The sequence below is a fragment of the Micropterus salmoides genome, unplaced genomic scaffold (genome assembly GCF_014851395.1).
Source record: "Micropterus salmoides isolate LMB-PRFRI ecotype aquatic unplaced genomic scaffold, ASM1485139v1 Ms_hic_scaffold_5, whole genome shotgun sequence".
In the NCBI taxonomy this organism is placed as follows: Eukaryota; Metazoa; Chordata; class Actinopteri; order Centrarchiformes; family Centrarchidae; genus Micropterus; species Micropterus salmoides.
In genome coordinates this window covers 13,198,821-13,218,195 of record NW_024044237.1, presented here as the reverse complement: position 1 = coordinate 13,218,195, position 19,375 = coordinate 13,198,821, and positions in this window count along the sequence as shown.

Here is a 19,375-nt window from a genome sequence, read left to right as displayed (position 1 = left end):
AGTCCACTAACCACAACAAGGTGTAAAGCCTTCTGCTGCACAGTTGTTGAAGTTGTTAAAGTTAACTTTCACCACACAATCATTTATATAAAATATAAATATGTATTTTGCTCTGTATTTGTTTCACAGTCTTTAATTTGATTCCAGCTGAGGGGTTTAGAAAAGATCCTCCCTGTCACATAGTGTCACATTTCATTTTTGTGAGTTTGGATAACCTTTTCTGAAAGGTTAAATCTTAAACAGACACTTTGACACTTTGTTGCTTACTGAAAATGGAAACCTGGCCAAATATTTGTTATTTAAATATTATGTTTTATTGTGAAACCTGCCTCTGAAGTTTAAGTGTCTGCATTGCCCTTGGTATTGACACAGCATCAATAAAGTGACTTTTCTGGTCACTACTTATGACCACATAAACAAAATTGTGTTGAGAAAACAATCTCCCACAGTCCATTCTAGCTGTTTTGATTATATGACATGGTTTTCATCAGCAGATGGAGATGGAGCCCAGGTGTCATGGAATTATAGATGTTCACATTTCCTTTTCTTCCAAGCACTTCGCTTCACTCTTTATAAAGTGCTTAGAGGGAAAAAAAAATTTAAATCCACAATTCTACATCTGTTGATGAAGACCATGTAAGATTTTAAACTCCACTTTTCTCAACTACTGTGTCCAAGGTCAACAAAATAATATAATTATTTTCCCTACTTTGGAAGAATAATTCAGTTAAGCTATCCATGCATAGCAGGGAAAAAAACTTCAATACTATTCCAGTTTTATTGTCACATTGCCATGATGGACACATGGTTGTGCTGATTAAAAGAAGCCGGGAGCAAATTGTATAAAAATAGTCGAAGGTTTCAGTGTGATAAATCCCCAAATGATGGCGTGTGTTCATTTTTCAGCATTTAATAATTGCCGTTGCTGCTGAAGATAGAAGAAGTGAACTTTTGCTAAATGCAAAGCAAGGACTCAATAAAACATGATCCAAATTGTAATGGTCTACACGTTTAACAGAGTATAAATTATTTTTTAGGATGGATCTCTCTCTGTAAGTTTAGGATTGCCATTCAGACACCTAGATGTATAATACAGTGCAGTATGTCTATAATTTCACCTCACAAACAGTCACAAATCTGTGCTGATGGCATTACAGGGTAAATGTTCAAAGTTACATGACATTTTGAATCACATTGGACTTCACTGCATAAAGAAAGGGATGAGTCCCCAGCTCCAAAAAATATATCTGGATGCATCTCATTGTTGCCAGTGTATTCAGATGTTAATCAAAATGCTCTCAGTGGATGACATTCACACTGCTAGCAGACAAATATATCATGCAAGCTGGTTACACAATCATAATATTCTACCCAAACAAATCTAGTGTCAACATCTATTTTGGATTTTTGTTGTCCGTGTCGACTTAATTGTATTTTTCTGCTGTCATCACACTCAAAAATGCAATGGATATTGTGCTTTGAAATGTAAACAGGTTTTAGAGAGACTTGTAGCTCTCAGAGATGCTGCAGAGAAGAGTTTTGACTCCCTTGTGTCTTATAGACATGCTGATGCTCACAAATCCAGACTGACCTTGTTCAGTGTCAGAGGATTTGCATGTGCTGTCCGAAGCCTTCTATAGTTTATTGGTTGTACAAGCAACCCGATATTGCACAATAACTTTTTGTAATGATAGGGGTATGCTACAAGGCACGAGGGAGAGTGGAGACGTTTCTGCAACAGAGTGGGGATGAAAATAAATGAGCGGGTGGAGGGGTGAGAATTAGGCTGAATCTGCCATTGATTCTCTGAGGTACAGTACACAGCTTCTCACAGAGTAAGGATAGTGGAGAGGCACGATCACAGGAAAAGCTGTTTATCTTTCATTTCCCTCAATCAGTAATCAGGGCACTGGTTTTGTCAATTATTTGTAATTTGTCCCTGTATGACAGCTCGTAAGCCCATAAGATCCAACACAATACTGAGTCTCATGAAGAAAGGCAAATCCAGACTTTATAGGATTACTGACTTCCTCATAAACTAGGAACTCAACACCCTCCTGAGCGAGGATTCCATTTATAGGATTTATTTTGTAGATCACAAAACAGAGTTCACCGCTTTGCTGAACCTAAGGAGATCAAATGGTAGAGCCCCGATGTCAACAGTGTGCTAAGCTTTTCAATATGCATCACCTCAGCTGACACTGTGAGAGGTAAATCTGGTGGGCCATCAACACTGTGAGAGAGGGAACTGAACATGATCCAAAATGCACCAGATGATAGATGTCTGAGGGAGGGTTAAAGGGAGCATGACTGCTCACTGCACTGATCCAAAGCAGATGCAAATAAACTCTTTATTAATGTAAGCATTGTATTAAAAATATAGGTCATGATCCTCAAGCAGGGCTTATTTCTGCAGTTGCCAGGGGTTACATGGAAAGATTGTGGAACAGCTCAAAAATTGGAAATTATGATTTCATTGAAACAAAATGAAATCATCGGCATTTTTGTTTATAGGAGGAAAATAACCTTCCAATTTCTGTATGATTACAAAGTTGAGTGTTGCAGGTGTTTAGTAAATGTGTCGTCACAATAAGCCACAAGCTACCAGCTACAGTATTCTGACTGCACAGTATACACCTCCCGCTAAACTGAATCATGTATAAAAATACCTGTGCATAAAAACTAGTTAGCAGAGAGGTCAAAACAGTTGCTAAATAGTTTAAATAGCTAGCTAAGAGAGGATAAACTGTTGTAATAATTACTGAAAAATAAATATATAAACAGGTGGAATAGTTAGTTAAATGATAATAGAGAATATATTAAAGTAATAATAAGCTAAAAGCAATACAGTTGACACAATGAGCTAAAAGTAATGAATAAACAGCTTAAATGGCCAAAAGTACGTCTGCTACGTCATTTGGTAGTAATGGGGATTTAAACACGACAAGACTGACCTAAAAGTAGACCGGTCAGTTGTATGTATTGTAACAATATCCAGTCAATGTTGTGTTGCTTAACATCCAGTTGAAATGAACACATTTAGAACATGATGGGTGGTGTAGATGAAGGAGCACTTGAGCTCATCTGACAGGGATGTGGGGGTCGTCAGACAGTATATATAGATATAGAGGAACCACTCTGTTAGCTTAATAGAAGAAATTAAGTTAAACTGCATGCATCACAATTTTGTCTTTTTTTGTTTCAACAGCAATCAATATTCTTTTTAAACTTATTGTGATAGGCACATTCTGTGGCAGTAAAAGACTCAAAGCACTTGTCTTCACTACAATGAAAAGAGATTAAATTAAGCCCACTCATTTCACAAACTAGAGTTTGTGAAATGTGTAAAATGCTAAATAGAAACCTTTGTGTGCAGCAGCAAAGCAACACAGCAAGACAGAAGAAATTGACAGTTACAAAAAAAGCAATTCAGTTTCCTTCAAGTTTAAGACAAACATTTAGCGATTTAAAGATTTCATTCTTCTTGTTTGGCAAAAATACAAGAAATACTGTACTAGCACTGATTTTTACTGAAGCATCAACTTCAAAATCATATTCAGATCATATTCATGAGCCACAAAGAAAAAATGTCCTTTTAACTCTGTTCCATTTTCTTCTCTATATTTGAAAGTTGAAATGAGCCCATGTAACAGACTCACAGTTTCTTCCCTCACTACAAATTCATCTTTTCATCTTAAATCAAATCATACAAGATGCCCCATGGCAGCATGAAGACAGGCTGACTGCTTTATGTTCGCATGCTTCTTTTCAACCAACTGCATGCTGTTTACATTCTATAATGTATTAATTTCTAAGTGAGAGACATTTATTGCTACATGTGGTATTGTTTAATGTATATGTATAAAGTTGTGGAGACGCATGTAAGAACTGTTTCCCAGGAGTAGAGGTAATTACCGGAGCTAGGAGTGGAGTGAGCTTGCCTCTACTTCCAGATTTAATATGCCCCCCATGTATGATTTTCACCACACACGAAAATATGTACAATGTGTTGGAATGACACACATTGGCTTATGGCTTTGTGCCTGAGAAGGACATGTGTGGGCTGTGCTAAGGCGGGATGTTTCCATGTGTATGAATAATTTTAAGCCCAGAATGATAGCATCTAATTAAATGAGTCAGTGGGAAGGTCTGCTTTACTCATTTGTCTGGATGCCTTTAATGTCAGAGCCTATTATTCCACACTAACAGGGCATTTTCCTTTGATAATATCACTAATGATAAGGTGTGTAGCCTATATGCGCCCACTATATATTTTCTTGTGTTTGTTATAATGGTTTGTTTAACTGTCATACAACAGTTTATCTCTATATAGGCCACAGTGCAGGCTGTTTGTTATTAGATGACAAAGTTCCAGAGGGTATTAAAAGTACTATCTCAAACGTCGGAATATGCACCAACATCCTCATCATGAGTTCCTCTGTCTTCTTTCTGTCTTTCTTTCCAAGTCAATAACATTGAAGAACTCAGTGCGTTGAAGAAAAATCAATGTGCGTGAGGCACGATGGTATTGTGAATTCTAGACACACCAATCTCCACTGCAGAAATGTCTCCTGATGATTCAGGATGGTTGCTGTGTGTGAAAATTGCACATCATCCAGCAGTCAGAGAGAGAAGGATGCAAAGGAAATAAGTCAAGGTGAAATCAAGCTTTTTCGACACCATCATGTGTGAAAGAGACGCGCCTCCTCTTCCTCCCTGCTTGAGACATACACATGCCAGACAGGAAAAAAAAAAAAAAAAAAATAGATGCCAGGAGATGTGAAAAAGAAAAACATATCAAGTATTCTCTGTGCTTTCTCTACAGTCATGTCAATATGAGGGTAAGTGACTGTTCAATATTCTCCACCGACCTCCAAAATGATGAGAGAGGGGTGATGTAAGAGTTACAACTGCTGCAGTGTATTAGAGAAAGAGTTGGCGCAGAGAGTAGGGAAGGGAGGAGCGAAAGAGGGGAAAGACAAACTGACAGATTCAGAGACAAAGAGTAGAGAAAATATTTAGTGGAAGCCTTAGAGGAGGATGTTTACATGACTGTTGCGCTTTAATTTGCTTCTAATACACTCCCATCTACAGTCTGATCAATTATTTACACAATATTTTCCTTTCATACTTAAGTCAAGCTATTTAGCAGGATGAAAAAAATCAAAACGTTAAGCGCCTTTGGTTTGATTCAAGCTCTTCAATTGGCTTCATGATGTATTCAGGCTTTTCAGGCATGCTCTGCCCACACTGGTTGTATTGAGTATCAGATCACAATCCACAGTCAATGGTTTTTCCTTGTACTCTATAGCTACACGTTCTCAGGGGAAAACTCCTACACGCTTATTCAGTTTCACAGCCGTGTGAAGATGTGTGTGTGTGTCGTGTTAGATGAGCTGAGGTGACCATTTGATAAAGTGCTGCTCTTCTACAAAACTCATTAAGCGAACTTGATGTTACTGTGTAGGAGGACACATGGAGCGTATTGTAAATGGTGAGCTTTGCACGGGATGGTAACAGGGTGGCGTGAGCTCTAATGCAGTCATTATAAAAGAGCAAAAGACAATTTAATCCCCCCTCCCCGGCATGTCAATTAGGATCTGGGCTACAGTCAGAATCGTTTGAACTGTAAAGGTTCAAGGCAGTCACAGTGCAACAATATTTTGAGGAACAACTTTCATTTAAAATAAACAATAAAAACAACTTCGACACCAGTGGGGATCACCTCCCCCTTCGCTTTCCCTCCTCATCTGTGCAATGGCTCAGCAGTTGTAATACTGGAGATACTTCTAAAAACAATGTCACAGGAGCTGTTTTTCCAAGAGAAAAAGTAGGATTGAATTACAATGAAACTGAACCTCAGACAGAATAACGTCTATGGAGAAACTGAACCTCAGACAGAATAACGTCTATGGAGAAACTGAACCTCAGACAGAATAACGTCTATGGAGAAAAGGGACACAAAAAGAAAATAAATCAAAATGCCTCAGTAAATGCTGAAAGTTTGCTCTATACCCAGAGAATTGTAGCTTAGTGAATACCACAGGTCAGAGTGATACTTCTTCAGGGACCCATAAAGAGATTTGTCAAGGCCCTGTGTCTCCATGTCAAGTGGGCATTTAAACAGATCAAGTTTGCTCCCTGACCTGGCATACTTGTCTTGTCAGCCCAATAAAGCCACAACCATCAGACTGAGTGACGTGTGTTTCACTGATTTTATGGTAAAGGTTTGTAGTTGTAACTATTCAGCTGCAATGTTTTTGTCATCTATGGAGATTCATTGACCCTTCACTCATCTCCCCAGGCTTACTCATGATCCTAATCAGGATTAGTGTAATGTAGAGATTAATTAAAGGATAATTCTGTTTTTGTGCGATATTCACAGATCTCTGTGGCCTGGGATTTGTCAGGGTACTGGAGTTTGTATTTATCAAACATCTCAGAATTACTCCAAGGTATTATGCATAAAGTTTGTCTAAAAAATGGTCCCAGTTTAGATAAACATGGGAGATAAGTATGAAGCCTGTTGGAGGCACATTTAGAAAAGGAGTAGAATTCGTGTGGCAATTTTAAATTTAATTGAACTCAAGATACTTTGTCAGCCTTGATGCAGCAAGTTGAATTGACTATAATTACGCAAATGTGGTTAACAATGGTAAATCCTAGTCCGGGTCAATAAGTGAGCCAGGAGAGAACAATTCTTGCAGATCGATGGTATTTACAACCTGAAAACTTAACACTGGAACACGCACTGGGGAGCAGTGGTACCTTCGGGAAATTCTTTAAGAGCGTGCAGATGTGCAATAGCCCAGTTCAGTATCACCAGACAGCCAAGGTTTGAGCATTCTTGGTTTCTTAAGGTAAGTAAGTAAGTAAAGTTTATTAAATATAACACCTTTCACAGATTAATGTCACAGAGTGTCTTACAAGAGGAAAATAGAAGATAAGAAATAAGAAAGAAACTAAGAAACTAATATGACATGATGACAGTAAATTGCATTACTAACTACTCTAAGGGATCCTTATTAAAAAATATTTTAAAATAAATTGTATATACGTAATTGTATATCAGGATTAGTGTAATGTAGAGATTAATTAAAGGATAATTCTTTTTTTGTGCGATATTCACAGATCTCTGTGGGCTGGGATTTGTCAGGGTACTGGAGTTTGTATTTATCAAACATCTCAGAATTACTCCAAAGTATTACGCGTAAAGTTTGTCTAAAAAAATGGTCCCAGTTTATATATATAGTTTATATATTTATTTTTATTTATATATATAGTTTATAGTTTATATATGTTTATTTATATTTATATTTATATATAGTTTATATATATATATTACTGTATATACTGTATATACTGCATATACAATTGGCTAACATATCTGATTTAAGTACTGCTATGTAGGGCTGCATCATTTAACTGAGAGAAATGTCAGAAAATAGCGTAAGTCCTCATTATAATTTCCAAGATGACATCTTCACATTGAGTTTACTGATAATGTGTATAGCAGACATAGCCCCACTTAAAATCCTTGCATTTGAGAAGCTGGATTTGTGGCATTTTTGCCAGAAAAATTATTGAAACAATTAATTGATTATTAAAATAGTTGCAAATGTATTTTATGTCATGTGACTAATAAAGTAATCATTTCTTCCCTATTGATATTCATATCTGCCTATGAAGTCCAGGCTATAATCATGATAAACTGAAATTCAATCTAATGCTTTGAAATTGAATTTAGACTCGACTAGAATAGAAGAACTCTGGCTCAGTCCAGCTCCATTCAAAGGACTTCATTGGACTGCAGTGCTTTCTGGGTATGTAGGCCATGAGAGTAGCTGTGTACTATCTCCCATTTTGTCATGGCTGACATGACATGGCTCATACACACACAGCTGTGAGGAGCAGCAAAGTTGAAACTGAATTCTGGACTGAATTTGGAGCTCCACGAAACTTTAAATAATACTCACAAGTTGAAAGCGAGAGTTAAATTCTATTTCAAACATTAGATTATATTTCAATTATGAAATACAGTTTCAGCGTGCTCTACCAGGTCAGCTAACCAGTGCCCCAAGGGCAATTTAGAGTCACCAATTAACCTGCATGTGCTTGGACTGTGGGAGGAAGCCAGGAACCCACACTGACACAGGGAGAACATGCAATCTATGCACACAAAGGTCCCAGAACCCAGAACCTTCTTGCTGTGAGGTGGCTGGGCTAAACACTACACCGCTGTTTGAAAATGTTAAATTCAAAACTGTTAAATACAATTTCAATCTGTGAAGGACAATCTCAAATGCAGCATACAATATTCAGGTCAAACTATTTCAAATTCAAAGCTGTTACATTCAAAATTAATTTGTGCTGGCACTTAAATACTACATATTCTACAGCTGTCACTTTCCAATAAAGTAAAATAAAATCCCCCCCAAAAAAGTCTTTAAAAAAATTAAATATGGTGGGAGGATTTGTTTCAGTGTGTAAGAGTGTCAGACACAACACTGAAATTTGAGCAAATACTGACACAGTGGTTACTGTATTTGCAGGAGACAGCAGACCATAGAAATAATATGACCAAAAAATGTGACTCATCCCAAATGTTTGAACCACCTTAATCCTGAATCAAGTTAATCTGATGGCTCAACGGGAGCCACAAGGGACTATCTCCAACCCTGAGGAAAAACAAAGAAGGCCATCAAGATCTATCCAACCTAAGTAAACATCTGCGAGCAAATAAACAGAACAGATTCCTACTAAAGGTCAAGTGCTTAAATCTGAAACAGAACTTGACCAGGCTGTAATACAACATCTCATGCTCTGCCAAAGCATCAGCCATGTTCTCAACAAATAGAAATGTCATAGCTGGATGCAAAGTTACATGAGACTCTTTTCATTACTGCAACATGCAAGAGAAACAGTTTACATGCCAGCCATGCCAGTAAAAAAGAGAGGGACGAGAGATAGAAGCAGAGGCAGGCAAGAGGCTGACAGTATGTGCATATAATCCTGGACGTATTAAACTCCAGGGTGTGCTGCTGGGTTTTTATGTTAATAACGTGCACCAGCACATGGCAGGCAAATGGGTTGAAGATGCTTCCCTCATTAAATGAGGTCATTTACTACTGTATACCAGCAGTACTTAACATTACCTGAGATGAGACCAGTCATATCTGCAGCATGCTGCTATGATGCCCCATTCACACTGAACACATTTGATTATGTTGCACTGAAAGTACACAGGTTTTTTTTTCTCTAATAAAAAGGGACAAATAAATGCATTCCATTATAACTTATAGCATGCTACCAGACTACCAGATCAAAAGAGACGTGTCTCTGACTCTGTGACTCTGTGCTGCTCAGTAAAAATGTATTGGCTGAGCATGTTTTCCTCATCGTGTTCCTCTAACTGTCCATAAGGACAGATGCCCACAGCCACTGAGTACGTCCTGGTTCACTGAGTCTTTCACTTCATCATAATCTTTGTCTCATCAAATCACATCATAGTCATTTCCCCCATGATGTAGCAATTTATCATTGTAGTTTCAGTTGACTGCATTGTAAATGCCCCAAATCCACCTTATGTTTACTTTCTTATTGTAACGTGATCAATTTGTAATATGAAAAGGTTGCGAGTTTCAATAAAATGCTGCTCTGGATAACAAGTTTAACATAATTATCCCTAATATTGTAATTACAAATCATTTGTTAATTTCCCTCATGTATGAACATGTTAGATACCCTGTGTATGTGTATATGTATAAACACATAGGGTGTCTAATGTGTATATACTATGTATCTGTTATCTGTGTGTGCCATTCCTTTTGAACCTGAATAAACAGTAAAAGCTGAAGAAGAACACTGTACCTTAAATTGTGAGCTTGCAGGAGTCGTTAAGCGTCTTATGCATAAATCAGTGTGTTGTTTAACAGTTTACTTTGATCCCAAGCAGTGCCACACAGACCCACAGAGACACACAAACACACACACACACGCGCGCACATACACAACACACAAAAATCATAAAGAATAACAAACTGCAAAATAACCCATGAACCCTACCTCTTTGAAGTAAGTGTATAAAAACAATGCAATGCATCAGTGCCAGCGCCAGCGCAGTCTTTTGGGGGTCTTAAATATAAAAGACTGTTTACTCTTTTAAGTAGCATTCGGATATTGTACTATTTATCAGAAAGCTTAAACAAAACTTTATGAAAGGACAACTGAAATGACATGATCAAATTCTCCGTCCAATTATGTCTCTCTGAAATGCAGTGCTTCCCTCCATCACTGCTCAGGCTCGACTTTGTGTCAGGAATAATCTTCTAAAATGCCCACTTATAAACCAGAGGACATGGAAATTGTTTTTGCCAAAAGGAGAAGTCAGTGTGACCGAAATAGTGTAGCACATGGTCCTATTTCCATGTGCGTTCTCTTAGGTTAATTGTTTATTAAATCTCCAAATTAGTAAATTTGTTCTAAATGCAGGTGTACACATCTATATCTAACGCTTGAAATGTGCTTTGGCGCATTAGTAAGCTATACATTTCACTTCAAATGAGCACAATTTTCAGGTAGACTGACCTCCTATTGCACAGCGTCAGAGGCAGTGAAGCCTGTGGGTCTCAATACCCAGAATTCCTTGGGGTGCAGGCACAGCCTTTGCACTTCTACAAAGTCAGTCTCCAGTTTCATTGCTGATCCTTGCGTCATCAGGTGTCACCTGTATGGCGTACATCAGCAGAGATTTGAGATTTGTGTGCTGTGTACACTTTCAGCCGTGACTGGCAGAAAAAATCTTGGAATAAACTGCCGCTGCAGTTGAGTCTTCTGTTGCATGGTTTTCACAAGACCGGGCTCTACGTCATCTAATGATGCACATTGCTGAGTGATTTCACACAAATGCACTTTGGAGGAATCAAATGGCCGGAGGTGTGATTTGATATACACACTCACAGCCGCATACGCATTTTCTTTTTAACTTTACAATTTTACCTCTGTTTAATTCATTTTTAAAAATGTCCTTTTTGTCAGACGCGGAGGAGGTGCAGCCAAGGAGAGTGATTGGCCCTTACTGAGTGACTCACTGACTGATGCATGTTTGCGACTGTTTCAAGGCAACCCACTGGGCTCTGGACAGACAGACAGAAGTGAATTGGACTGTTGGACAAACTAATGCATGATTAGACAGGAGTTGAATATATGTATAACAGGCTCATAAATAATGATTTGGACAAAAACTTTATGAACTGAAGTTTTTTTAGTTAACTTTTTTTACTTGAAATAATTAAATATTTAAATATTCAGACAGCTCTTTCAACAATCAGTTTTTGTTTCTGCTGACTTTTCAAACTTTACCACACCTAAACAGTAAAACCAAGACAGGTTATATATCATTTTGAGATTTTGCAATAATCACTGCAAAAAATGAATATTTTATCGTAAAAGAGTCCTTTGACCTCTCACCAACATCACTGATGTGTATGGTTCGGTGTGATCCAAAGTGTGCTCTGTTGCACCTGCAACTGCGCCCAACAGTTAATGTCACAGTGCACTGACCGGTGTTGGGTAGCGTTCCTTTTTCAAGTGACCTACATTAAGATTACTGCCATTAAAAAGTAACTTGTTATCTTAGAGTGTTACTTACAGAGAAAAGTAACTTGTTAGAGTACTTTTGCATTACCAAAAATGAAAACAACCTTTTGTTATATTGTCTAAAGGGCTACTGTACGTCTCCCTTTGAATCAACTGACACTACCATCATGGCATAGCCTAGTCTACAGCCTGTGTAATTCATATAGCTTACATGACTTAAAGGTCCAGTGTGTAATATTTTTGAGGCTTTATTGACAGAAATGCAATGTAAGATCCATAACAATTTTTTCTGTGGTGTACAAAGACCTTATATAACAAACCATTATGTTTTATTACTTTAGAATGAGTCATTTCTTTCTACATAACCGCAGGTCTCCCCTTCCATGCACGTTGCCACGTTTGTAGGCAAAACCACTAAAGAGTAACTGATTATGTGAGTAAATGTTGCTGCAATGACTGAGATCTATTTCAGCATGCTATCAACACTTTTGGCTTACATTTTCCAAGTTATCTGTCAGTGGCCAAGTTGCAATAACAAAAGCTTTTTGAATTTTTATTAAGTTGGCTAAATATAATTTCTTAATATATATGCCTATAGAAACCTCATTTCTTGACTGGCCACTCTCTGCTGTCTTAGAAGAGAGAACGTTTGTGCTGTCTCAGCCACTGTCGCTGTCCTTCGCTCTTTGAAATGGTAGGGGGCAGTGGTAGACCGGAAAGTTGGTGGTAATTCACTACTCTCACCACTAGATGCCACCAAATCTTACACAGTGAACCTTTAAAGGCAGTCCACTCTGCCATCTCTCTTGCAAAGCTACAGATGAGCACTGACAAAACTTTAGCATTGGATACCTTCCACTCGCTACCCTCCAAGAAGAAAGAATGAAACAGAAACAGTGTGAATCATCTGAGATTTTCTTTTTTGAATATTGGCAACAAAAGGAACAGGGAAATACAGCAAAATAACAGCAAAAGATTACTACTATTCCTATTACTACTACTATTACTAAATAAATGAACTGAACTGGAAAACTAACATGTTATGTTACTTGTTAGCCTAAAACAAAAAAAGTAGTACACATAAAAAGAGTACACGTTAATGACATACCCTGAAGTATACTTCTTTTGTCATTGTTACCTTTTCTCTGTTACTTAAAGTCCCCAAAAGTTTGCTCCACCATGCATTTATTTTTCTCTTTTGCTATACCTACTCAAATGCCACAACATAATGTAGCTTGCAAAAACAGTAAACTCTGCAAGAGTAGCAAAAACAACAAAAAACCCTTGAGAACATTTTGTCCACAAGGATCTGTGAAACCTGCAGTAAGGACCGTTCATGCAGAGTGGCATCTCCAGAAGAGAAGCAAGGAGGTTTTAACCTTCCAAAATGGTTATTTCATCAGCAAAGAGCATGGATTCATGATTATGCCACATACAGAAAAACACAATTTCTCTCAAAATAAAACCATATTTGGATGAGTGAACATTATGGTGGTACACTGTGGCTGGGAATCAAGGTTTATAAATGCACCACTTTGAGAGCATATCTGACAAGCCAAAAGCCCTCAGTCTGGGGACACATGGGGACAGCTAAGAACATAACTTTGTAGTATCATATTGTACAGTATATAATCCCTCAAATAATCCCCCTAAATCACTTGTGTGTGAACAGGAAGAGTATATCGTCAGGCAAACACAGTCAAACTGACTGGTAACAATTTAGTAAATCTGTGTGGCAGTTGTTATTTACAAGTTCCTAGAGACAGTTTATCAAATAATCTTTGCCTTAGCTTTTTTAGCACGTCACAATAAATTTCCAAACATCTGTGATAAATTTGCTCTTTGCCTTGAATGAGTGCCATTTGTTTGCAGCGCTGTTGTTTTGTCTTTGCTCTGCCTTTGTCTATGATTTATTAGGGATTCTGCATCTGCTTGTTACCTGAAGCAGTGAGAACTGTGAAAAGATAAAAGCTCTTCTTCAAAGTCAGTTCATCAGAGTTCAACCCTGTTCATTTTCGGTCTCTGGCACAAACTCTCACTGTACAAACACTCCATTCACTTCACAGCGTACAGGAAACAATCTTAAATATCATTCACACAAGTGTTCAGATAAACACTAAAGACATGATAGTGGACCTTGCCTTTCTCAGTGAAAATACTTCTGTGTAAGCACATATTTAAATTTCTATAGCTTATGTTGCACTATTGTGATGTATTTTTTTTCTGCTTCTGTGAATCACTTCTGTGATTTATAATTTTGGCATCAGCCATGCTTTTGGAAGCATTCACTGTACTGCAGTGGTTGTATATAGCTGTTCCTCTTCCAGTAATCACAGCTCAGTATATATTATATGTATTTTTACATTTAGTTTTTAAGTTTTAAAGGTAAAATACCTACCAAATGTCAATGTAAGTTAACTGTACTGCTTTTGTAGGTGCATTGAGTAAGTAAGCATTCTAGCTGAGGGAGAGGTTGTCCACTTGAGAAATAGTCATTGCCATGACTTTAACCCCATGCCCTGTGGCAGCATTGCATTATGGTCTATTGAGTCCACTGCTGGCGAAGAAATTACTCTCTTCCTCTTTTATGATGTGTATGTCATTGTATGATTGTTGAACTCTCTTGAGTCCAGAAGGAACAAGTGGCAATCACCGGCCCCGGAAGTGTCAAAAACTGCAGCTTGTCGAATGGCCACTTCAGACTGGCTCCAAAAGTGAATCAATCTCCATAGAATCCCATGTTAAAATGCCCAACTGTACAGAGGAAATAAACATGTTTACAGCCTGGTACAAAAAACAGTTTTGGTCTCTATAACTAATTTACCCCTTCATGAACACTGTACGTACGGTGAATCTTTACATAACATACCCGTTTAAATTATATTATGGCTTAAAATTATGCATAATTGAGGGTGAGCCGCTTTGAGTGACAGGTGGGTGCAGTCACAGGTGGCTAGCTGCAGCAACCAGGCTTCATTCAGCCTGCCTTAGGTCCTCTGACTGTGATTTGTAGTTTTGGGTTAATGTTTTCTGTTAGTGAATTGAATATCTTATATCTTCTCCCTTTTCAGCAGTTTGTTTGTCAGCAGACATTGTACCTGATAGAAGACAGAAGAGTCATAAAAATGTAACAGTGGTGATCACATAATAGCAAATGAACCAAATCGTTTAAATGTCAAGACTGTGTGATTTCTTGGTTTTCGTAAAACGTTTAATTCTGTCATATAGTGGGAAACTGCGTACATATATGTAAATTCAAAAAGATGTGCACTGTATCACCTATATAAAGTACAGTTTGGGAGCAAATTGGGTTTCAGCGGGATCTGGTAACCCCCCTTCACCAAGTGATTCAGTAAATTGAAAAAGGACAATTCTGCCAGGTGTAGTGGAACAGAGAGAGATTATTTTGAAATGTGTACTATAATCAAGCTTTGCATTTTTGCATTCTCACATCAAAATATAACAATTGGACAGATTTTATTTGTACTACATCTAAATGTTATTTTGTATCGGAAGTTGAACCACTGAGCAGTGCTGCCTGCTCAACTTTCGCACAGATCTTGAATGGTTGACTCTAAATAATGAATGCTAGTCTTCTAGTGTCTCTATCAGACATGAGAAAGCTTTTATGCAGTCAAGAAGTAAAGTTTCAAAAATCAATGTAGCATACCCTGAGGTCACTCATTTCTTATTGTACCGATGTAATACACAAGGCTTTGAACAAGTCAAGTGAGGAGAAAAGAGCTTGAAAGGTGTTTGAAAGGACTAGGTGACCCAAGTTCAGTGACATGGAAGGAACAGAGAACTGTTTATTGTGTCTTTCCGGAATATCGTGTCCATAATGAAATACTTTACAAAAAAACCATGGTCGTTCAGCTCTCTCATACAACAAACAAAACATTTTAAACAAAACATTTGCAAGATGCTTTTTTTCCCATCTTGATTTACCCAGGGCTTTCCATACAGACTCACATACCTTTTTGCCCCAATAGAACACAAACACAGGGAAGGTTATCACAATAAATACAGATACATATCGGTTGTAGTTGAGAGTTTGTAAAGCTTCTTTAACACGTCATGGATTTTGTACAATTTGCAAGAATGTCACAGAGGGTTATAATGAACAAAGCTACTTAAGAGACACTTCCTGAATATGAAAAAAGTTCTTTTGTCAATGAAATTGTGGCAAATATTTTTTATCGCCATTCAAGAACCAATTTTCAATCTCTGTTTCAATTGAGGTAGTTGTTCCTCAGGGCTGAGGTTTATTATTGCTTTCAGTAATTTTTGCCTTCGATTTTCTCATTCTGGAGAGTTGCTGTCATGTTTCTCTTCTCTCCCGCCACTCTGCCTCCACAAAAGCTAAAAGCAGAGTCAGAAATTATGCTGTCTCCCTCCAGTCATTGGTAGTCCATTGTAAGTAGTTTCTTTTTCAATTAAAATGACAATATTTCATACTCTGTAAGAATCGTAGTTTGTCAGACAATTACATCTTACTAATCACTGCTCTTAGAGTTAACCAGGCTTAACTATTGAAGATCTTGTCTTTCTTGGCTATTTAAAGCATTTGACACAGCTTTCTGTGTGTAAGTGTTAGGGGCATCTAGTGGCGAGGGTTGGCAATTGTAAATTCAGCAGTAAAAAAAAACTAATTTTGTACCTTTTCTCCATGAGGTTTTACATTATATCACTTTAATTTGTATATACAAATACACAGAGGCTGTGAACACTGTCAACATATGGTCCTCTTTTAATATCTTTATATACTATAGACTACAATATTATGTCTACTTATATATTTGTATACTGTTCTGTCTACTTCTTTATGTCCCATGTACACTTTATTCCTCTTTTTTGCAATGAAGGTCATCCAAATGTCACCTCTCTTCTGACTTCTAACAAACCAGACGACATCTACTACTATATCTACTACTACTACTGCTAATATTTCTTCTTTTTCCTCTTCGTCTTCGTACATATTCAACGTAGTGATGAAACACGCTCTGTAGCGTAATTTCTCCATTTGTGCTACTGTCAGGGGCATAGGTATAGACTGTGCAGACAGCGCAGCTGCATTGGGGGCCCGCACTGTACTGGGGGCCCTTAACAGGAGCAGCCCCACCGAGTTATGAGCTTGTCTTTGTCAGTTACATGGTAACAATGCAAAATATTCTCATCATTCAATGATAAACTCAAACTGTATATTTCAAGGGCAGTAGTTTTACCCTCAGTCAGTAGTTTTACCCACAGACATCTGTGGCAAGCAGTAGGCTATAAGGAATACAGTGAAATATAAAAAAATAGATTCCACAGAGTCTTATTTTCTTTGCCCACATATGCAGTGATGATGGGTAATATGTAAATTACTGCCCAATCTTAAGTTTGTATTTGATCATGTGACAAGATGGCAAACTCCAGAAACCAGGTGAAAATCTGACTAGACTAGCAGAGCACATGTGCAAGGTAGCAGTCATGCTATTCACATATAAAAGTTGTTGAAGGAGAGAAAAGAACAGGAGGAGAGGGTCGAAAAGCTCCCAAATAAGATTGTTTTGGATTACTGAGGCCATTGTGAAAGATTTTGCTCAATGCAGGCTCGTCGGATGCCTTTCAAATAGGTTTACAATTTATTTGTCAGTGGATTTGGTGTGGCTGCTGTGCCGCTTGTTTTAAAGGCTGTTATCATTTTGGGGACAAGTCGCCGCTGAGTAGGCCTACCTGTTTAATTGTGTGGATGTGCGTGTGGGTATAAAACTGTGTGTGCGCCGTAGCTGGCCTGTTTTCAGAACATGGTGTTGTGTTATGCGTAGGCCACTTTTCTTTTTTATTCACTATGTCTTGCCTCGCTGTTGAAGAGGAAAGTGATTGTTGTGATTCGGAAGGTTATTGTACTGAAATTGTCCGTAAAAGTCTGCGTCATTTCAGCACTGTGCACGCCTCCTGTACTCAGCTGTTTGTAGTGACATTTCAGGATTTTGACAATGACAGCACTGGCCATGATCCTTATAACTTTCTCTTTGACTTTTGTACTTTGCAAATACAAAAGTCTAGGTAACACTGACTCTAAAATCCATCACGATGGTACTTTACTTTAGACTTCTGTGTCCAGGTGCACGCAATACAGCTGCTGCAGCAGCAGCGTGTGTGTGTGTTTGAGAGATGCACACAAAGAGAACTGTTGGATTTAATATGTTAATATGGAAAGAAATCAATTTAAGAAGGTTTAAATTAGGTATTTACTGCATCTAATCTTATCAGTTGTTAAACCGTGGCAAAACAAGGAAACAAGGCACATAAATTTGCCAATATAGGGTTCCTTTCTAGACACCAACGCATTGTGTGTGCGTATGCTTCGTGACGGTGTAGCCCAAGGGCCCATCATAACAGCCTGCACTGGGGCCCATTGTTACTACCTTATGCCACTGGCTACTGTAGAAACATGGCAGTGCAACATGGCGACGTCCATGAAAGGGGACCCGCAGTGTATGCAGCTAGAAATGGCTCATTCTAAGGTAATAAAAACATAATCATTCATTATGTAGGGTCTTTATACACCACTGAAAACAAAGTAATGTATTGCATTTCTGTCAATTTCCTCCTAAATATTACACACTGGACCTTTAATGCAACGTGTAAATATTGGAGTACATACATATCAGTTGAATTTTCCAGGTCTTACACAATTATTCATAACAAACTTTAATTTGTACAATTGACACTATGCACTCTTTACCTGAAAACTGAAATTAATTGGTGGACTTATGGCATAATGTGGCATAATAGGATTGATTAATAGGGGGTATACAAGAAGCTGACATTATATTTTAGATAAATACATTACATACTGTTGGGCTATGGTCATGTATTCCAAGTAGTTCTATTCTGCAAATAACAGTGCAAAGATTATTAGTGATAAAGTTAGTTTTAGTTTATTTGTTTATAATATCGTGGACAGTCCCTTTTGATAAAAAGAGCAGCTTTAGCCTCTACGGCTAATTTCCAACTGTTGTCCCCGGCCAGTTGTCAATAGGCATACATCCAATAAAATATATTACAATTATATTTACAACAAAACTAAGCAGAAGAAAGTAGACATACTAAGCGTGTGACACACAATTGAGACAAACACACACACAAAAAAATTCATGCATTAAAACAGTACAAATCAAAACAAAGAATATTCACACAAATGCCACATTGAAGCATATACAGGACATAACATTGAGACAGGCAGCAGAAGTCAAATTACAGTACCATGATCATGTCACATCAAATACATATCACAACAATCAAATTAATGTGTACAGTTGTAATTGTCGGACAGCCAGTTTTTAAGGTATATAGTAAAGGTGGAATACGTATGTATGTCTTTAATTGTGGTGGGGAGAGAGTTCCAGTTTTGTATTGCTTTAACAATCCCATTTTTCCTAAATGGGATTAGAAGATCACCTCGTGTGGTGCATCTGGTAGTCTGACTGTTATTATTACGTTGAATTATGAATGAGTTAAAAGGAGCAGGAGCAATGTTATGCAAAATTTTGTAGACCAAACAAATGTTTTTGTATTTCATTACATCTTCCCAGCTCAACAGTTTATGATTATTAAGGATAATACAATGATGTGAACTATTAGGCTTCTGGTCCAGAACTTTAAGAGTTTTTTTGTAAAGAGTTGCTAGTGGCTTTAGTGATGAGCTATTAGTTTGGCCCCAACTTGTCAAACAATATGTTAGATGTGACACAATCATGGTATCCATGAATAATTTTGCAACATTAAA